Consider the following 15,338-nt stretch of genomic DNA (forward strand, 5'->3'; position numbering starts at 1 on the left):
ATAATCAGGTAAGGTGGGGTAAGGTACAGAACAGCAGGCAGTCTCAGGGTCAGGGCAGGCAGGGGTCAATAATCGGGTAAGGTGGGGTAGGGTCAGGGGTACAGAACAGCAGGCAGTCTCAGGGTCAGGGCAGGCAGGGGTCAATAATCGGGTAAGGTGGGGTAAGGTACAGAACAGCAGGCAGTCTCAGGGTCAGGGCAGGCAGGGGTCAATAATCAGGTAAGGTGGGGTAAGGTACAGAACAGCAGGCAGTCTCAGGGTCAGGGCAGGCAGGGGTCAATAATCAGGTAAGGTGGGGTAAGGTACAGAACAGCAGGCAGTCTCAGGGTCAGGGCAGGGGTCAATAATCAGCAGGCAGTCTCAGGGTCAATAATCAGGTAAGGTACAGAACAGCAGGCAGTCTCAGGGTCAGGGCAGGCAGGGGTCAATAATCAGGTAAGGTGGGGTAAGGTACAGAACAGCAGGCAGTCTCAGGGTCAGGGCAGGCAGGGGTCAATAATCAGGTAAGGTACAGAACAGCAGGCAGTCTCAGGGTCAGGGCAGGCAGGGGTCAATAATCAGGTAAGGTGGGGTAAGGTACAGAACAGCAGGCAGTCTCAGGGTCAGGGCAGGCAGGGGTCAATAATCAGGTAAGGTTGGGTAAGGTACAGAACAGCAGGCAGTCTCAGGGTCAGGGCAGGCAGAATGGTCAAAACTGGGAAGGATTAGACAACGGGAGCAAGAAACAGGCAGGAGCAGGAGAACAAACGCTGGTAGGTTTCACAAACAAAACGAGTTGGCAACAGACAAACAGAGAACACAGGTATAAATGCACAGGGGATAATGGGGAAGATGGTTGACACCTGGAGGGGGGTGGAGACAAGCACAAAGACAGGTGAAACAGATCAGGGTGTGACAGAGACATTTTAGAGTGACCTTTTATGGGATCTTTTATTTCAGCTCATTAAACATGGCACCAACACTCTGATTTTTGTTCAGTGTACTTGTGTAAAGCATACACCGGACACAGGCCAGTCAACCTCTGTTGTTCACTGGAAGCAAATGGAGGAGGTGAGAAGGGGAACAGCTCGAATACCCGGCACCTGTAAGACATAGGCAAAACCTTGGGAGCACAAGCTGCATAAGCAGGTAACATCACTTTGGAGTAACCATCGGTGAACTCCAAACAGAAGAGTGTACTGATCGCACGCAAAGATCCCCAACGTGCTTAGCCGACACCAAGGCCATGAGCAGGGCAGTCTGGCAGAAAAGGACCTTCACATCCACAGACTCCAATGGTTCAGATGGAGGCTCACACAGAGCGTTCAGGACCAAAGCCAGGTCGGTACCATAAACTTAGATACTGGTCTTTGTCGATGCACGCCTTTCAGGAACTGTACCACCAGAGAATGACACCCGGGGTAGAGTCGTCAATCAATTCATTACACGCTGAGATGTCTGCTATATAAACCTTCAATGTGGAAAAAGAAAGGCTCTGCTTAAAAATCTCTTGCAAGAACATCAAAATGTCCACCAAATAGCTCTGAAAAGGAGAAGCTCATTTAACCTGACACCAACTGTATAGTCATAATCACATTCAAGAGTAAAGAGTAAACCCCATCAAATTCAACCTTCAGGGGCCAAACCCACAGATCCCATGTCTGTGGTTGTCGGTGCCAAACTCTCCTGTGTGGCTGGGACAATAGATCCTCAAGACTGTCAGAATGGCAGGCTAAGAGCCTAGTTTTCTGTGACATTTTTTTGTGGCATAAAGCATGGACAGGAAGTGCTGACAGGAGGCCCCACTCACACACCCACACACAGAGCACAGAGGAGAATGAAGGTTGAGGGAAACTGACAATGACCATAGAAAATAAGAAAAATAAATGAATTGGAATTTAGAAGCAATAAAAATGATAATGAAATGTTGAATATGTTAAATGTTGGAAACATTGGGGAATGTTAAAGGGTGACTGAAGTAATATAGTAAAATGGTTTAGGATGAGATGTTTGCTTGTTTTAGGGTACATTTGGACTATGTCTATCGGGTTTGTAGGAGATTGATAGTGAAATGTTATAATGAAATAATAGGATGATGGGATGTTGAACGTTAAAGATGTAACTGGAGTAATAAGTTAGATTAGAATTGAGTGAAATTATAATATTAAAGCTTGATTTGAAGAGAATAAGAAGTGTTAATGTTTCAAACTAGTAGTGATAATGATGTTTAGTTAGAGGTATATTAAAGATGCAATATGCAGAAATCGCTCCACTGTTTCCTGGTTGATAAAATTATAATAGTTTGCCTAATTTCAGGTTGTGACTAAACAAGCAATTATAGTGTAGATAATCATTGTACCATCTTAACCGCTGTGAAATACATTTTACAAAACCAAAAATTTTGCATTTTCAGCTGTTTGAAGCTGGTATACAAACCCAAAGTAAAAAGTTGCAAAAATCCAGCTTTAACATGGGGAAGCATAGAAATAATGCACATAGAACAGATCTACTGCTTCTTAGGCTTGCTTTCTATGAGAATGACAGATCAATGAAAATTGCATATCTGTAACTCACGTGAACTTTGTCAGGTCGCCCAAAAAGTTACATATTGCAGCTTTAAGGGTGCTAGCTTGACCTATAATAACCCCATGTCAGACTAGTAAGGAGAGACCCAAAAGGAGTGGTCAGGAAAACCTGGTCATACGTGGCTCGGATCATTATGAGATGAGGCTTGTATCATTTGGTATTGGAACCTGCATCATTCTTGGTGGGTTAGGGGTTACTTGCGTCACAGCTCGCTAGAGCCTGGTTTTAGAGAGCATAGGGTGTGGTTAGTGGTTGGCTGACAAAGCCCCTTTAAGGGTCAGGAGCGAGTTTGCAGGTGCAAGATTTTGTAGAGGGGTCAGCAAAACCACAAGGGTTTTAAGGTGAGGAGTAATGAGGTAGGCCATTAGAGCAGCTGATGTTAACCATAAGTGCATCATTAGGACAAGCATTAGGATATAAAAGATGCAGCAATTGTTTGTTCGGAAGAGTCTATTTTGGTTTGCTAAATGAACCCATTGTCTGCTGAATAAGAATTTAGCTGTAGCTTTTTAGCTTATATATATTTAGATTTGTATTATTTCTTTAAAATGTTAAAGTAAAGTTCTAGAAGGAATCCTTAAGGTTACCTTATTGATAGAAGTTATAAGTAGCTATTAGAATTTTGGATCACCAACTGAGATACTGATCATCCTTAGGGGACAAAATACTGTTTATAGTTGTAGAAGGTAAGAGACCGTTTTTCTTGTTATTAAATGCTGTCTTCTCATAAAATTATATTAGACAAAAAATATTGCATATTGGCAGCAGGGGTTTAGATAAGGGCGCTGGAGGTATCTAATCCATGGTTAATTTTTGCTTATCATAATTGCTTGTGTGATTATTAATTTGTGATATTTATTGATTGAGCTGGGACCTTTTATGACGGTTTCTGGAATTTTGAACAACCCCTGTGTCATAAATGAGTCATACAAGTGCATGTCGTTTTACTCTACGTTTCTGAAATTGACTTGATTGATTGAGGATTTAGCTTGACACAACACAGAACTCCCCGCGCTCAACAGGAGAATGATCTCTGCCAACCAGGGTTGTCTGGGCCAATGGGAAGCCACCAGAATCAACAACAGACCCTCCTAATGGACCCTCTCCATGGTGGCATGAATCAGGAAACGCATAGAGCGACAGGAAATGCTCACTGCTTCAACAAGCAGGGCCAGGTTTAGGAGAGAGAGTGTCACACCCTGATCTGTTTCACCTGCCTTGTGCTTGTCTCCACCCCCCACCAGGTGTCTCCCATTTATCCCCATTGTCCCTTGTGTTTTTATACCTGTGTTTTCTGTTTGTCTGTTGCCAGTTCGTCTTGTCTCGTCAAGCCTACCAGCGTGTTTTTCGTACTACTCTTTTCCTTGTCGCTGTTTTCTAGTCCTCCAGGTTCCGACCATTGCTGCCTGCCTTGACCCTGAGCCCACCACCTGCCATACCATTCTGCCTGCCCTGACCTCGAGCCTGCCTGCCATCATGTACCAATCAGACTCTGTCCCAGTTTACAAACTTCTGCCTGTCCTCGACCTGTCTCTTGCCTGACCCTAGTCTATTAATAAATATCTGAGACTTGAACCATCTGCTTCTTCTGTCTGCATCTGGGTCTCACCCTGTGTTGTTATAGAGAGAGACCCCCCCCCCCGCTTGTTGATGTACGCCACCGTTGTCCTGTTGTCGTACCTTACCAACACATGCTGGCCCTCCAACATCAGAAGGAAACGCCTCTGCTCTAGAAAAACAGTCAGTAGCTCTAGGTAATTGATATGCAGTGACCTTTGCGCTGTTGACCAAATCCCTCACAGTGTCCCTGTCCCAGTAAGGATGCATCTGTTGTGATCACCCTGTGGACCAATACCCGACCATTGAGAACCCCCTGCAACAGCAGTCACGGGTCCTTCCAAGGAGTCAACACCCTTAGGCATGACAGGGAAACCTTGAACAACCGATAGTAGTGGAGAGATGCATCCAGAAGCGTTGCAATCACCCAGAGCCGAAACAGAAGTCCCAGAGGCACCACGGCTATCATATAGGCCATCAGACCCAATAACCACAGGCAACACTGTAAAGGCACCGAATGCCCCAGCTGAAACTGTGCCAGACAGAGCCGGAATGTGACCCTCCTCCGTTGGGACAAAAACGCATGATTCAGAACCGAGTCCAGAACGAGACCCAGAAACTGAATGCGCTGAGCCGGATTCAAACAACTTTTCTTGTGATTCACTGTTATCTTCAAAGACAGAATATGGGAAACCAGCGTAGAAGTGTGGAGCTCAACCTTTCCCTCAACTCCACTACGACCAGCCAATGGTTCAGATAGGCCAATACTCTGACCCCTGGCACTGCACTGGAGCCAAGTCGGGAGTGGGGTTGGTAATAACAGGCACCTGGGGTTGTCAGGTGCCTGTTATTACCAAGATCCAAAACATCTAGAGGGATGAGTACTCTCTCCCCACTAACAGACACCTAAGTCGAAGCCAAATCTCATAGTCTTTGTGTGCTTGAAAAGTTTGTAAATTGCATGAGACCTTCTTCCTTCAGGATAGCTGAAGAGCGAAGAATGGAGGAAATTAATGCGAGCCCCGGTATTATAGCCAGAAAGGCAGGAATTCTGAGGCATTCATTGGCCCATTGGGCGTGATTTCAGTTTTCAGGTGAACATGATTGTCCGTTGACTCCCCATAGTATATTATACCAAGTGACCGACTGAAAGGGAAGTCAGTCTCTCTCTCTATCTGTGCATGGGACAGGTGCCTGTTATTACCCTGAATTATAGGTTCACCGACTACCGGAATCTTCAGTAACTTTGGTAATTAACAGATCATCTATGGTAACTTTGATAATTTATGCTTAAATAACTTTGAAAAAAATTATTAATATACTGTATACTATTAATGGTGTATATCTGTGTCTATATTGTCCATGATACCTGCATCGTTCATTTAATTTACTTTGCCATCATTATTACCTATTCTAACCATGTTATCATTAATACCGTTGTGTTATGAAAACCATGAGGACTACTTTTACAGCTTATCCTTTGCCTCCTGCCTGCCTGTCCATGAGACAGAACCCTACTGACGTTCCTCCAACTCCTCCAACTACATAGACCAAAGACAGCTATTTTTTTAGCCTTAAATTATTGTTTTAACACAAAGCTTTGGGTAGAAGTTGCCTTGGCCTTTACCAGAGGGCGTATTAGGAGAAACTCACATAATAACATAGATGATGTAGGGAACTCGGAGAAGTACTCTGGTTCCACCTAGTGACGACAACCTCATCCTACTTCAACAAGGAAGTCTATCTGACTGTCCAGCAGATGGTAGCAGATACCAACTCCAGACCAAAGATGAGCATTGACAAAAGAAGAGGAGGTTGCACCAACGTTTGTGGATCGATGGGGAGGGGGGGGTAAATGAATGAATGAACCCGAACAAATTAAGTGATTAACAAATGATATATATATATATATATATATATATATATATATATATATTCAATATCTCCCAAAGACACTGCAATTCAATTCAGTCGCCTATTCAGTAGCCTATTCATTAGCCTATTGCATAGCTTTGATATAAATCACCAAATGGTAACTCTGCAAATAATTCTACATAATTCAGTACTGCACATTGTGGATTAAAAACTGCTGTTATATGTATTCAAAGGCATACATCCGGGTGGTATTGTGTTCTCTCCCATAAATCGTAGGTCAAAGTTCCACCTGATTCAGGGTTAGTTACAGGGTCAGAGTTTTCATCTCTCTAATGGTTAGGATTAAGGTTAAGTAAGAATTGTGTGAGCCAAAACGACCCATAGGGCATCTAGCATCTCCTGTTTTTGTAGCGTGACACAGTTTGATGTAGAAGTATACCCCTGGACAGGACATTAGGTTAGGATTAGGAGTAATCCCAGATTTGTGATTAGGGGAAACTTTGTGCATTATATTATTAAAGTACCGTATGATATCATGGCAGTACAGTTTTGTATCCATAAGGCCATAAGGTTCTCGTCAAAGTAGTGGACTATATAGAGAATGGGGTGGCATTTGGGGCACCTTTGATCCAAACGAGAGCCAGGTAGAGCTGAGACCTGGTACCTTTGCTTATGGGAATTATCTAATGAAAACTTGTCCACTTCTAATTTAAGGGCCAAAAACACGAGCAGCAAAATCAGACAACACCATAGCAGAATAGTTTGCCAATTCAATTATTCAGCCTGTCATATTGTAGGCGGGAAAGGGATACGAGAAGCATTCAAAATGTGAGCACGGCATAGGGAGAGAAATATGCATGCTGAGTCATTGTAGGGAAGACAGAGGGTTCATTTAACAGGTAGGGCTACATTATATTTACAGTACATGATCCATGGCTCATTTCTGGATGGGAATATTATTTTTGCACTATGCAGAAACAGCTCCACCATTTCCTGGTTGCAAAAAAATGGAATAGTTCATCTAATTAGTTTATGTGTAGAAAATCATTGTACAATCTAAACCGCTGTGAGATATTTTTTCCATAACCAAAAATATTGTACAGTGGGGAGAACAAGTATTTGATACACTGCCAATTTTGCAGATTTTCCTGCTTACAAAGCATGTAGAGGTCTGTAATTTTTTTATCATAGGTACACTTCAACTGTGAGAGACAAAGAATCTATAACAATAAAATGCAAATTAATTACTTAAAAATCATACAATATGATTTTCTGGATTTTTGTTTTAGATTCCGTCTCTCACAGTTGAAGTGTACCTATGATAAAAAATTACAGACCTCTACATGCTTTGTAAGTAGGAAAACCTGTGAAATCGGCAGTGTATCAAATACTTGTTCTCCTCACTGTATATTCAGACGTTTGAAGCTCGTGTACAAAACCGAATGTAAATTATGCAAAAAAAATCTACTTAAAAAATGGAAAGCATAGAAATAACAGACAGAACAGATCTACCTCTTCTTAGACTTGCTTTCATTGAAGAATGACAGATCTATAAGTCACATTTCTTCATATGTTTTTTTTATTTTCATTCGTTTTGGAGTAGAAAGGGTGTCTGCTAAGAGGAATTTATTATTAGCACAACAGTATCATGTGGTCTTGTGTGGATCAGTTTGTAAGAACATGGGGTCAGCCTCATTATGGGGTCAGATCCTATAAGGAACACAGACATAGAAATGTAGGATATGCACTCACTGTCATATAAGCCACTTTAATAAAGAGTGTCTGCTCAGAGGCATCCCACTGGGCTCAGACGTCAGTTCAATGTCTAGTTTTGATTTACATTTGGTTGAGTTGTTAGCTAACATGAATTCAATGCGAAATCAACAAAAAATGCCACCGTGTAATTGGATTTAGGTTGCAAGTTGGGTGAAGAAAATACAAAAATCACTTATGTTGATGACTTTTTGCAAATCCAAACAGTTTTCCACATTGATTCAATGTCGTCACATTGTTGTTTTGTTGGTTGAAATGACATGGAAACATTGTTTATTCAACCAGTTTTTGCTCAGTGGGATGTGTTATTATATTACCATGACAGTATGTGGTCCTATGTGGCTAAAATGGATTAAATAAAAAATGTTCCTCATCTATCTACACACAATAGCCCACGCTCACTCACTATTAAAAATGTGTAGTTTTATTAGACCAGTTTAAGATGGGGAAAACCTTCCAGAAGGACAACCATCTCTGCAGCACTCTACCAATCAGGCCTTTATTGGTAGAGTGGCCATAAAGCCACTCCTCATTAAAAGGCACATGACAGCCCATTTTGAGTTTGCCAAAAGGCACCTAAAATACTCTCAGACCATGAGAAACAAGATTCTCTGGTCTGATCAAACAAAGATTGAACTATTTGGCATGAATGCCAAGTGTCACCTCTGGAGGAAACCTGGCAGCATCCCTACGGTGAAGCATTGTAGTGGCAGCATCATGCTGTGGGGATGTTTTTCAGCGGCAGGGACTGGGACACTAGTCAGGATCGAGGAAAAGAGGAATGGAGCAAATTACAGAGGGATCCTTCATGAAAACCAACTCCAGAGCCCTCAGGACCTCAGACTGGGGTGAAGGTTCACCTCCCAACAGGACAATGACCCTAATCACACAGCCAAGACAATGTAGGGGTGACTTTGAGACAAGTCTCTGAATGTCTTTGAGTGGCACAACCAGAGCCCGAACTTGAACCTGATCAAACATCTCTGGAGAGACCTGAAAATAGCTGAGCAGCGACACTCTCCATCCAACCTGACAGAGCTTGAGAGGATCTGCAGAGAATAATGAGAGAAACTCCCCAAATACAGGTGTGCCAAGCTTGTTGAGTCATACCCAAAAAGACTCGAGGCTGTAATTGCTGCCAAAGGTGCTTCAACAAAGTACTGGGTAAAGGGTCTGAATACTTATGTAAATGTGATATTTCATTTTTTTAAATGCATTTGCAAAAATGTCTAAAAACCTGTTTTTGCTTTGTCATTATGGGGTATTGTGTGTAGATTGATGTCAATTTAATCCATTTTAGAATGAGGTTGGGGCCTGGATACTTTCCGAATGCACTGTAAATGTAGTTCTCTACTCCCCAACACTGATCATGTTTAATGCTACTGTAGATCGTGGCACAAACCAGGACAGACTTAACTCTGCCTGACTTCTCAAACCGTACTGCTGTAACTCAACTTTACAATCAGTTGCTAAAAAAAAGAGGTCAGGGGTCACATACTGTCTCAAATTAAACGTGCTAACACAGTACTAGGTGGCTGATATAGGGTTGGAACTATTCACAGTATGTCATTTGAACTTTCTTGTACATAATGCATATTCATTTTAAAGAGAGACTTGGTTGGACATTGGCAGTACACCATATATCAAATAGCATTTAATGAAATGACAAATGTATTAATTTTAACGGGTTATATTTTACTTTCAGGGTGGATGCTCAGGCTGTACATTTTATTTCAAAATGAAAGTGCTGAGGGTCTGGTTGTTGACAAATGCAACAAGAGATCGACAGATTAATCGGCATGGCCGAATAATTAGGGCCGATTTCAAGTTTTCATAACAATCGGTAATCAATATTTTTGGATGCCGATTATGGCTGTTTACATTGCACTCCGAAGAGACTGCGTGGCAGACCTCTTATGCGAGTGCAGCAAGGAGCCAAGGTGAGTTGCTAGTTAACATTAAGCTTATCTTATAAAAAACAATAAATCTTAACATAATCACTAGTTAACTACACATGATTGATGATATTACTAGTTTATCTAGCTTGTCCTGTGTTGCATATAATCAATGCGGTGCCTGTTAATTTATCATTGAATCACAGCCTACTTCACCAAACGGGTGATGATTTAACAAGCGCATTCGCAAAAAAAGCACTGTCGTTGCACCAATGTGTACCTAACCATAAACATCAATGCCTTTCTTAAAATCAATACTCAAGTACATTTAAAACCTGCATATTTAATTAATATTGCCCGCTAACATTAATTTATTTTAACTAGGGAAATTATGTCACTACTCTTGAGTTCTGTGCAAGCAGAGTCAGGGTATATGCAGCAGTTTGGGCCGCCTGGCTCGTTGCGAACTGTGTGAAGACCATTTCTTCCTAACAAAGACCGTAATTAATTTGCCAGAATTGTACATAATTATGACATACCTTTGAATGTTGTGCAATGTAACAGCAATATTTAGACTTAGGGATGCCGCCCGTTAGATAACATACGGGACGGCTCCGTATTTCACTGAAAAAATAAACATTTTGTTTTCGAAATGATAGTTTCTGGATTTTACCATATTAATGACCTAAGGCTCATATTTCTGTGTGTTTATTATATTATAATTAAGTCTATGATTTTATATTTGATAGAGCAGTCTGACTGAGCGATGGTAGGCAGCAGCAGGCTCGTAAGCATTCATTCAAAAAGCACTTTCCTGCGTTTGCCAGCAGCTCTTCGCTGTGCTTCACGCATTGCGCTGTTTATGACTTCAAGCCTATCAACTCCCGAGATTATGCCTATAAAGAACATCCAATAGTCAAAGGTATATGCAATACAAATGGTAGAGAGAGAAATAGTATTATAATTCCAATAATGACTACAACCTAAAACTTCTTAACTGGGAATATCGAAGACTCATGTTAAAGGAACTACCAGCTTTCATATGTTCTGAGCAAGGAACTTAAACTTTAGCTGTTTTACATGGCTCATATTGTACTTATACTTTCTTCTCCAACACTGTTTTTGCATTATTTAAACCAAATTGAACACTTTTCATTATTTATTTGAGACTAAATTGATTTTATTTATGTATTATATTAAGTTAAAATAAAAGTGTTCATTCAGTATTGTTTTAATTGTCATTATTACAACTATATATATATATATATATATATATATATATATATACACACACACACACTCAGCCGATTAATCGGTATGGGCTTTATTTGGTCCTCCAATAATCGCTATCGGTATTGAAAAATCATAATCTGTCCACCTCTAAATGAAACCATGTGATACGTTTCTTAGTTTTATTTCTGCCTCTTGGCTGAATGTGTTAACGCCTCAAGATTCTGCAGACAAAATGGAAGTTACTAAAAGCACCTTTAAAATGAAGTAAACATGTCCGCTGTGGTCTTTATGCTGTCCTCCTCCCTCTGGTTTCATAGACAAATAGTCACAGTTGAGATGGCGCTGGTCTCTTCCCACAGCCTCTGTATTTCTGATCAACAGTCAGGTAAGTGGCACTTTTTTTTTTGCATCTCGAATGGCACCCCCTTATTCCCTACACCCTATTCCCTAGTGTGATTTAGTCACTTCTCTCCTCCCTCGGAGTTAACTGGTCACAATGAAGAGCTGTAAATTACAACAGTTGCTGCGCCCCCCACACACACACACACACACAGTGGTGCGTGCATATGTATTCACCCCCTTCGCTATGAAGCACCTGAATAAGATCTGGTGCAACCAATCACCTTCAGCAGTCACATAATTAGTTAAATAAAGTCCACCTGTGTGCAGTCTAAATGTCGCATGATCTCAGTATACTACACCATGTCCGGGCAAGTAGAAATTCTGTTTGTGAGGAAAAAAGTTAACGTTGGACCATGTCATAGCCTACGAATAGTACCCACAGTTTTACCCGACGAACTCCAGGCCCAAGAAAAGACACGTACGGAGTTTGCCACACCACTTTTGAAACTGGGGTGCCACCTCTCTCTGTCACACACACACACACACACACACACACACACACACACACAGAGAGATATGTGCTGATGCTAAAGAAATCATATATGTATCTCTGGATTAGCTTCACCTGTTCTCAATAAACACTGCTCATAAAAACAGGACATGGACGAACACACCCACGCACAAACACAGACCTAACATTAGACCTCTCCTTTGGTGAGAAGGTGCACTTGATACTGGATATAAATCCATTGCAGGATCTCTCCCTCTATGATGCTTGGCTACTCTCTGTTTGTCTCTCTCTCACTCTGTCTCTCTTAGTACCCCATCTCCCCCCCCTCTCTCTCCCCCTACCCCATCCTTCTCTCTCTCTCACTCTGTCTCTCTTAGTACCCCATCTTGCCCCCCCTCTCTCTCCCCCTACCCCATCCCTCTCTCTCTCTCACTCTGTCTCTCTTAGTACCCCATCTTGCCCCCCTCTCTCTCTCTCCCTACCCCATCTCTCTCTCTCTCTCTCCCCCTACCCCATCCCTCTATCTCTCTCTCTCTCTCTTGGTCTCTCACTCTCTCACCCTCTTTTCTTTCTCTCTCTCGCCCTCTTTTCTCTCTCTTTTTTTCCCCCTCTCTCTGGTAGTGTCCGAAAACCTGACCGTGCGTTATAAATAGTAAGCTTTTTCGGTATACAAACATATTATGTTTTAAATTTAGCTTTAAGGGTCCAATTCAGACATAGTAAATCTATGCCTTTGCTATGCACTTCTCAATAGTTGGTATTCAGACTTACCTTATACAGGTGCGCAACATTTCTACTTAATAGTATGTTCTAAATAGTATGCTGCACGATTAGTACACAGTACAGTGCCTTGCAAAAGTATTCATCCCCCTTGGCGTTTTTCCTATTTTGTTGCGTTACAACCTGTAATTTAAATAGATTTTTATTTGGATTTCATGTAATGGACATACACAAAATAGTCAAAATTGGTGAAGTGAAATGAAAAAAATAAATAAAAATGTAAAACTTAAAAGTGGTGTCTGCATATGTATTCACCCCCTTTGCTATGAATCCCCTAAATAAGATCTGGTGCAACCAATTACCATCAGAAGTCACATAATTAGTTAAATAAAGTCCATCTGTGTGCAATCTAAGTGTCACATGATCTGTCACATGATCTCAGTATATATACACCTGTTCTGAAAGGCCCCAGAGTCTGCAACACCACCAAGCAAGCGGCACCACCAAGCAAGCGGCACCACCAAGCAAGCGGCAAGGAGCTCTGCAAACAGGTCAGGGACAAAGTTCGGTAGAAGTACAGATCAGGGTTGGATTATAAAAAAATATCAGGAACTTTGAACATCCCACGGAGCACCATTAAATCCATTATTAAAAAATGTGGCACCACAACAAACCTGCCAAGGGAGAGCTGTCCACAAAAACTCACGGCCCAGGCAAGTAGGGCATTAATCAGAGAGGCAACAGAGAGACCAAAGAGAACCCTGAAGGATCTGCCAAGCTCCACAGCGGAGATTGGAGTATTATAGAGACGTACCCAAGAGACTTGCAGCTGTAATTGCAGCAAAAGGTGGCTCTACAAAGTATTTTCTTTGGGGGGTGAATAGTTATGCACGCTCAAGTTCAGTTTATTTTCTCTTACTACTTGTTTGTTCCACAAACAAAATCTATTTCATTTCCAGGTTGTAAGGCAACAAAATAGGAAAAATGCCAAGAGGGTGAATACTTTGGCAAGCCACTGTATGTCGTCTTAAAAAGTAGTGTGCAAGACACAGCCTCTCTGTCTCTCATCTCAGAACCGCTATACGTTTATACAACACGCTAGAACAGATCAATGTTGTTCAGGTCAGCTATATAGAGACAAGGTCAAGTGATATTTTATCCTTCAAAAGGTCTCTGTTCACTCACTGACCCACTTACACACTGAAACACGCTCTCTCCTCCCCCTGGCCTCCTTCCAGACAAAAGTGCATTGATTGTGACTTGTAAACATTGTAAAGCTCTGGAAATGAACATCGATCTGTGTTTGATAGTTAAATTAGCTGTTTCCTATCTCCTTAAATCTCTCTCTCTGTCTGTCTCTGTCTCTCTCTGTCTCACTCACTCTCTCTCTCTCTCACGGATTCCCCCGGTACTGCTACTCATTCCGTGCACCAGCTCCGGAGGTCTACGTCACCAGCCTTCTAGGCATCACTGAACTGGATCATTACCACCAACCCCGGACTGTCTAATCTCATTACACACACCATTCCCCCTGATTAGCATGTGTATATATATGTGGCCTCTGTTCCCCATTGTCCTTGTTGATTATTGTTCCATGTCCGTTGGTCTTGTGAGGACCTGTGCTCTGTTGTATCAGCTTTCGTGTTACTGCATGTATGAATGTATCAACCCCCACTTAACCTTAACCCCTAACCCCTAACTCCTGTACCTAAACCTAAACCCTAATTCTAAACCTTTCCCTAAACCTAACATCTAAGCCTAAAATAGTATTTTTCCTTGAGCGGACTGGTGAAATGTCCCCACTTTTCCTTGTTATACTATGTTTGTGAGGACTTCTGGTCCCCACAAGGATAGTTAAACCAAACGCACGCATACACACACACATACACACACACTCACCACTCACACACAGCAGCCAAGCCCCTTAAGCTTGTCTGTTTTCTGCATGGATGACACTTAGTGTAGCACCGTGACTTTCTCTCTCCATCTCTCAAGCTCTCTCTCTCTCCTCTCTATCCCTTTCCCCCTCTCTCTCTCCCTCCTTTCCTCCCTCTCTCTCTCGCACCCTTTTTTCTTCCCTCTCCCTCTCTCTCTCTCCCTCCCCCTACTCTCGCTCTCTCTCTATAACTTTTCCCTCTCTCTCTCTCTCCCCCTTTTTTGCTCCCTCTTCCTCTCTTTCTCCAGACCAGTATTGGCTCCAGACGTCCAGTCTGCCTTGGCTGGTGGTTTGATAAATTGTCCTCTATCTCATCTCTGTTCATTGTCAAGTGTGTGTGTGCTTCTCTGCGTCTGTGTGTGATTATGTGTCCGTCCTTGCTAGTGTGTTATTCTACATTCATTGCCTATGTTTTGAAGTGTTTGGGTTCCTCTCAGAAGGTTGCTGTCACTGCGTTCCTCTTAGAAGGGTAAGTGTTTGGGTTTGCTGTCACTGTGTCTCTAAGAATCTATAAGCATGTAACAGTCCCACATTGTTAAAGCAGAATACACATCTATACTGTTTGAAAAGACAGTATGGAGAAATGATAGAAACAGCATGGCGATCTATCACTACATTTAGTAGAAATGACAGGGGAGGAATATATGTTTAATAACTAGGCAAGTCAGTTAAGAACATATTCTTATTTACAATGATGGCCTACACCAACCAATCCTGGACATTGCTGGGTCCATTGTGCGCTGCCCTATGGGACTCCCTATCACAGCCAGTTGTGATACAACCTGGATTTGAACCAGAGTGTCTGTAATGACACCTCTAGAACTGAGATGCAGTGCTTTAGACCGCTGCGCCACCCTGGAGCCCGTCATATTGAACATTCACTGTCAGTGAAAAAACAAATGTTCAGTCAGCCCAACCCCTCTCCTATAAT

The sequence above is a fragment of the Oncorhynchus nerka genome, linkage group LG16 (genome assembly GCF_034236695.1).
Source record: "Oncorhynchus nerka isolate Pitt River linkage group LG16, Oner_Uvic_2.0, whole genome shotgun sequence".
NCBI classification, from domain to species: Eukaryota; Metazoa; Chordata; class Actinopteri; order Salmoniformes; family Salmonidae; genus Oncorhynchus; species Oncorhynchus nerka.